Source organism: Gadus chalcogrammus, chromosome 16 (genome assembly GCF_026213295.1).
Source record: "Gadus chalcogrammus isolate NIFS_2021 chromosome 16, NIFS_Gcha_1.0, whole genome shotgun sequence".
Classification (NCBI taxonomy): domain Eukaryota; kingdom Metazoa; phylum Chordata; class Actinopteri; order Gadiformes; family Gadidae; genus Gadus; species Gadus chalcogrammus.
In genome coordinates this window covers 20,296,717-20,304,216 of record NC_079427.1, presented here as the reverse complement: position 1 = coordinate 20,304,216, position 7,500 = coordinate 20,296,717, and positions in this window count along the sequence as shown.

The following is a 7,500-nucleotide window of genomic DNA, read 5'->3' as shown; positions in this document are numbered from 1 at the left end:
CTCCCAGCTTCATGTCGTCTCCTCTGTGTGCCTCGACTATCGCCACCGATCTACACACGTGTCTTCCTCGTACCTTTTTTCAATTGCGTACCGTCCGATATTGTGTCTTTGCTTAAAAAAGGGGGAGCTTGACGAGGGGGAGGACTGGATTTTGTAAATGTAGGCTACAATGCAACGTCCTAATTCGTGTCTTGATTTCACACTAGCTCCTTTTTCATTCCCTTGTCTCCTTATACTGTTCCAAGACTGGCGTAAGTACTGTAGCCGTTTGAGCTTTATCGGTTGTTTTTGTCGCGTTAAAGAGCCATGCTACCTGGTGGCGCCAACTATTTGTGGGGCTTTGACTGCGATGCACGCCTCGCTGTATACCCGGCAAACCGCAAGGTGACTCCCTTCTTCCCTTCGTACACCACACACACACACATCCCCCCCAAACGCTCAGAAACACTCACGCACACAGAGACACACACACCACACACACGCGACTCTATCAACACAATACTTACCTGAACATGTGTGTGTTTATGTGTGTGTGCGTGTGTGTGTGTGTGTGTGTGTGTGTGTGTGTGTGTGTGTGTGTGTGTGTGTGTGTGTGTGTGTGTGTGTGTGTGTGTGTGTGTGCGTGCATGTGTGTGTGTTGGCGCGCGCGCGGGCGTGTGTGTGTAAGAAGGGGCAAAACAGCCAGTGTGACAATTTTCCCGCTCAAAGGCGGGTAAACACAGAAGGCAGACGGAGCGAGAGAAGTGTGCGTCAATGTCAAATGGATGAAATCGAACTCTCTCGCCATCCAAGTTTCTCTGATGATCAATCTATCCGCATGCCTTTAACACTGTGGTTTCCCCCACTCTGTCGGATGATAGGCCTACACCGGAGATTAAGTACGAGACGATAGGCTTTAATAACGCTGAATTGGAGGCGGTCGATTGACTTCATTTGTGTTGTCACGGGAGATAAATGGCGTTAAAGGAGACATATTATGGTGTTTTCCCAACAAGTAAACATGGTATTTGAGTTCCAGAAAACATGTTTTTGAAGCTATTTGCTGGAAATAGCTTTTAGGGAAAAAAATATCGTCTACCGCTATTCCCCTCTGTTTCAGTCCCGTCTGTTTCTGGTGTCTGTAGCATTGATGCAAATGAGCTGCTGCCTATTGACCAATGAGCTGTCAGACTGAACCACAGCATGGAGGAGAAGGGATTGTTGCCGTTTGCTGACTCCTGGAGCTCTATATCTATATAATATAATATCACATAATAATAATAATAATATTATGTACGGGTATTTATATAATCTATCTAATATCACAGCCAAAAGCTATCTGCGCCTCGGATGATATTATGAATAATAAAGACTATGTCTGACGTCTCTGGTACTTCCACAAGTAAAGACTCGTAGCGGTATCTTGGCCATGGTTGAGAAGAATTGGGGGGAAGGAACTTTGGCATTGACTCTCTGAAGTCCATGAGCGCGACATGAAGAAGAAAAGGATTGTACTCCAGGAGCTGAGCTGCTGGACTGCCTCCGAGCTCCCCGCGCCGGAGCTGCCGGCCGCCGTCGAAGCCGTCCGGCCGCAGTCCGGCAGTTCCGGCGGTGTACTCCGGGTGCTGAACTGGCGCCGAAGCTATTTGGTAGCTCGGCGGCAGTCCGGCAGCTCAGCTCCGGGAGTACAATCCCTTTCTACTCCATGTCTCCTCCTCCCGACTTCCCTTCGACGGCCGCTCCGGCGGGGTGAGCTCGGCGCCAGAGAAAGGGATTGTACTCCCGGAGCTTAGCTGCAGGGCTAGCATCGAGTTCCCCCCGCCGGAGCTGCTCGTCCGCTGGTCCACAAAATCTTAGCGATGCTCTGATTGGAGGGGAGTGGGGAAGTGGGAGGTAATATTCAAATGTACCCCCTTCTTACGTATGAGGGGGCGCCGAAACTGACTCGCTCGTTTGGTAGCTGGAGGCGGGCTGCTTCCAGAAATGCATATCTCACTCAAAAAATCATATACAGACTTATTTCAAAGTTTGTATGGGTGTGGGAGCACCATCTACCCACAGTAACAACCCAAATCCCAGGAAAAGTGCTGTTTTCATAATATGTCCCCTTTAAACTAACAGCCTGAGCCTTATTGGTCCAACCCAACCCCCATCGAACTGTTGCGGATAGCGTTCTCTAATCAATAATGTTATGTATGTATGCATATATATATATATATATATATATATATATATATATATATATATATATATAACATTGGGATAGATAGGAGGACTTTGTGATTGTAGTTCTTTGTAGGCAGTGACAACCGCATCGACATAACCAGTTGTGGCATATTTGTTAGGCTGCATGGTGAAATGAAGGAGTGCAATTACCATTGTATTGGGCCAAATAGAAAGATGAAGTCCCATACCTTCACATTCAGGACATAGATCAATGTTGATTATTTTATTTTTTTAGGTAGGCCTATGCCTCACATCTCCATCAGGACAGCACAATGTCCGTGGATCATCCACTTTGTCCCATGACAACCACAGAACTCCCCTTACCATGGTTGTCTGCATGGGCCTGCCTTGCGCAACGGCACCCTGGCATGGCACGAAGGCCATATATCCCACCCAAGCGATCTCTCTCTCTCTCTCTCTCTCTCTCTCTCTCTCTCTCTCTCTCTCTCTCTCTCTCTCTCTCTCTCTCACACACACCCCCCCCCCCACACACACACACACACACACACGCACACATACACTCACTCAATATCACACCTACCTCCAAGAAGCCATCTGGAGACGGGTGTCGATGAAGGCCTGGTAGAGGGAGGGAGTAAGAGTGAGTGAATGTGTGTGCATCTGTGCCCGGTGGTGGGGGGTAGAAATCTGGGATAGGACGGGTTTTACAGCTTGGCCATGACAAGGCTTGGATTAATTTGCCTGCCAAATGCAAGTGGGATTAGTAGACCATTAAAAGGACAAAATACACACAAACACGCTCACAGACACACAAGCTCACACACACACACACTCACACAAACACACGCACACACATACTCATACACACACACACACACACACACACACACACACACACACGCACGCACGCACGCACGCACGCACGCACGCACGCACGCACGCACGCACGCACACACACACACACACACACACACACACACACACACACACACACACACACACACACACACACACACACACACACACACACACACACACACACACACATTCAGGGAGAAAGAGAAGGCAATGGCCCATCTTGATACGTCTTTTACACATACACCCTTCCTTCTGACAGCTTTAGCAGATTCAGTGATAGGTGACTCACCCTGATGCCTCCCTCCCCCTCTTCGCTGTATTAATGATCCCCGGATTAGGCATAGATATTTTAGATTATTTCATGGCAATAATTGATACCACATCCTGTCACATTTTTTAAACTAGTATTATTTTATGACCTCCTTTGCATTTTCAGAGTTTGAGTTCTGAAGGGGAAGAGAGTGTGGTTGAAAGGCTAATCGGATTACAGCAATTTGCATAATGTTAAACCATCCCCCGCCCCCCTTCCCATACAAACACACCCACTTCCAAATTATTAGATTAACAAAAGAATGTATTCAACATTTTTGCAATATAACAGTAAATAATAGTCTGGATATTATTTTCTTTTTAAACGGTAGAGAATCAGGCAAGAAAATTGAACAGCTTCCATCTTTGGAGTGCCCCCACCACAGACAGTTATCCACTCGACAGCGGATTGGAACCAGTCAATAACCTGGTTATGGAGTGTGGGCTGGACCAGACTCGGGAGTATTTACACATGAACATTCAGAAACTGTCTGGCCTGAACGGGCAGCTTTTTAAATGTAGGCGCTGTGAAATCGATAAAAAAAGTATGATGCAGACAGGTTAACCCTGTATATTGGAGAACTAAGACACACAGGGCCCTATTTTAAGGGTCTGAAACCCAAGTGAGTAGTACCGTGAGTAGAACCGACCACAAAGTAGCTTTGTGGGCGGTTCTACGCGATGTCGCTAGTTTAGCGGCGCGAAAAATGACTTGCGCCCGGCGCATATCTAAAAAGGGTTGGTCTGAAGTAGCCTAATTACCCGTAGGTGTGGTTTGGGCGTAACGTGCAATAAACCAATGAGAGTGCGAGCTCCCATCCCCTTTAAGAGCCATGAGTGCATTTGAATCTGACGAGTTGATATTTGACAGCGCGTCTGCAGTCTCCGATGAGACAGATGCACATGAATTTCAAACTTCAAATGGCTCAGTTTATGGCCAAATAATTGGCCTAATTCACACATGGAATAAGGTTTTCTTCCACAACTTCAGAAATACTGAGTCCTCAAATAAATTTCGGCAAAGAAAACGTATATGATATAACATAGGAAATGCGATAACTGTGGTTCTATTTAATGATATACGCAACGCAATACATTATAAACATCGTTTCTTATCAGTATTGTATGCATTATAGTTATCGACTTGTGTTCCTAATATGCATGGGTCCCCTCGTTAATATACATTGCCATGGACTGTATTATGCGTTACGTGTTTAGTTTGCGTGTGTTTAAACAGATGGACGCACAGACGCGTGCCCGCGCGCGTGTTTGTTACACATAGGCTACACACACGCGCGCCCGCATTCATTCATTCTTTTCAACACTCACTCGCGGTAAAACAATGTTTTCTCAAGATCAAATACTCATCAATCCTAAAAGTTATTGATATGTACACGATGTCTGTGTCAAGAAAATATGTGTTTGCCGTACGGTGTTTGCAGATGCATTGATTTAAAAGTACAACTTATTACCGCTGTATCAGCTGTGGCTGAAAGAATGTGTGGCTAGGTGAGAGAAGCAAAGTGTATGCGCCAGGTGCACAAGCAACATTATGCATGCGCCCTTAAAATAGCTTCTGAACAACGCGCCACTGACTTTAAACCAGGTATTTTCTGGTTTGTGGCGCAAGTGGTTTATGAAACGTCAAAATAGCAACAGGGAACGTTTGCGCCGGAACACGCCTCCTCCTTTCGCCGATCCGCCCCTTGGCGCAAGATCATTCCCTAATTTACCGACGCGTGGCGCAGGAGGGGAAAGCACGCTCTGCGTGCAACGACACATGCGCCAGTGATTAAGTCAATTGTGCCGGATGCAAGATAGGGCCCACAGCCAGCTAGCCTGGGGGGTATACCACGAACCTCGCTGAACATACCCAGGCTTTCTTGGGAAAACCTGGCTCGACAGAGCCGCAACTCGCAATCAGAGTTAAATGGTACCACGAAGCTCACTTTAGATTCAATTAGTTGAACCAGGTTTTCCGCTTTAGGTTCAGTGCGCGTTCACGTGAAAGGGGCGTTTTTTGCGTCATTTTTCTCCCCTTTACGATAGATCAAGCAGTCGTGTCCCAATTCAGGGGACGCATCCTTCGAAGGCTGCATTTGAAGGATGCGTCGACGCCGATTGCGTCACAGCGTCGCGCCAAGTGCTGTCCCAATTCCAAGGGTCCTTCATATGCGGCCTACGAATGCAGCCTTCTTTTCCCGGATTTGAAGGATGCATCGGCTGTATCCTTCGCGGCCCAACGTATCCCAAGATCCTTCACGGCCCAACGTATCCCTCCCAAGATTCATTGCGCACTCAATCAATGGAGATGGCGGAGAATGGCGATTTAAGTTCTGCATTTAAATGTAAGTATTTGGTTTCTAGTCACTCATTTAACGATACAAATGTTATAAAAAAAACAAGGGCCCTTAAAACTTTTTTCATTAAAGTAATAGGCAATATAAGTAAGGTAACGTTACAGTTAGTGACGCTGTAACGTTAACGAAGAACACCCGTTAAGCCCTATAGTTTCAAATTTAAGAGGTTAAAATGGTTATATTTACCGAAATTGTGTCGATTATATAGATAATTTGCTATTCTGTAACGTTAGATAAATGGACCAACGCGAACACAGGTTGTGGACCCTGGTTTTCAGACCGTAACGTTACTGACGTTGGGATTGATTACACAGTTAACTTGGTTATTTTGCTATTTAAGCTGCTTTTGTTTGGTAGTGTAAAGCAAAACTAATTCTAACATTTGGTTTTGGTTTAGGGAGCCAGCAGCATACTGCTCGATTTATTCTATTGTGGGGGGAGAAGGATGAGCTGTAGTGTTCACCGGGGTGAAATACTCAGCAAGTGTGGCTTGGGGGTAAAGAAACAATCGTTTATTTATATCGTAAGTTAGTTTATAAAAATTATTATAGGCCATTTATATATCTTAATTTGACCATCTTTTAAAGGTTAGTTAAATTAGCCCTCATTAAACAGCAGGACGGATACAACATCCCCAGAAATCGTTTACTACGATGTCCTATTTTGGGTTATTAAAGAAAGAAAGACAAAAAAAGTCACAGCTCGCATCAGTACTAGACAGCACTAGAAAAACCCACAAAGAAAAAGGGTGTTTTGACTTCTACTGGTTGTCTTATTATTATTATGGGCTTCATATAGGATGAGGGCTAATTTAAATGTAACCTTTACAAGATGGTCAAATATATATATTATAAATGGCCTATTGTTAACATGGGCTATTAACATGATTGTTAAATGTGTCTCTTGTTTTCTCTGATTAACAATGTCTCTGTGTTTAGGACAATTCTGGAGGAAATAGGCCTGCAGGGGAAGGTGACTCCCCCGCAGGCAAAGAAAAACTTTTGCTGAAATTTGTTTTGATACTGCTCTTGTTAACTGCCATGATTGATTTCCTCTGCCTTAGGATTGCAAGTATCCTGGGTCAGGAGAGGGGGTAGGTGGGAAACCCACTGCTGCCACTTGGCCCTGGTTTGTCCCCATGGATAAGGTATTGGATTGGGACAGAGGCATTCCACCAACCCCCCTGTCCTAATTGCATCCATCCCTGAGACAACACCAGGGCCAAGTACAGCAAGTACAGCAGTGGTGGATCAGGAGGTGGAGGACAAGGATCAGGAGGAGGAAAGACAGCGAGGGCCAAGGTCCAGAAAGAGGGACAGAGAGGAAGACATGTTCCAGAGTCGCTCACTATCTTCCGAAAAGGACTCAAGACTCACCTGTTCAGAGTTCACCTCGACTGCATAGCCACCCTCCCCCTTCTGGCCACCATTGTACACTGTGTTGTATTGTATTGTATTATAGTACTTAACTGTGTAGCAACTGCAGTAGCTGCTATCATGGCTGTAACACGGGGAATGGGTTAGCCTAGCGATTGTGGTAGTTCTATGAACATCCTTTCTGTACCGACAGCGATATATTGATGCACTTCTTATGACAAATGTACTTATTGTGAGTCGCTTTGGATAAAAGCGTCTGCTAAATGTAAATGTAAAATGTAAATGTTCCAGTTAATAAAAGAGGACATGAGGCTACAAAGGGAGGCAGAGGAGGGGAAAGCCCAGGAAAGCAGGGAAAGAATGGATAGGTTTTTCTAAATTTTGGAGCGTTTGGTGGACAAATAACTTATGTTCTGTTATATTTAACACAT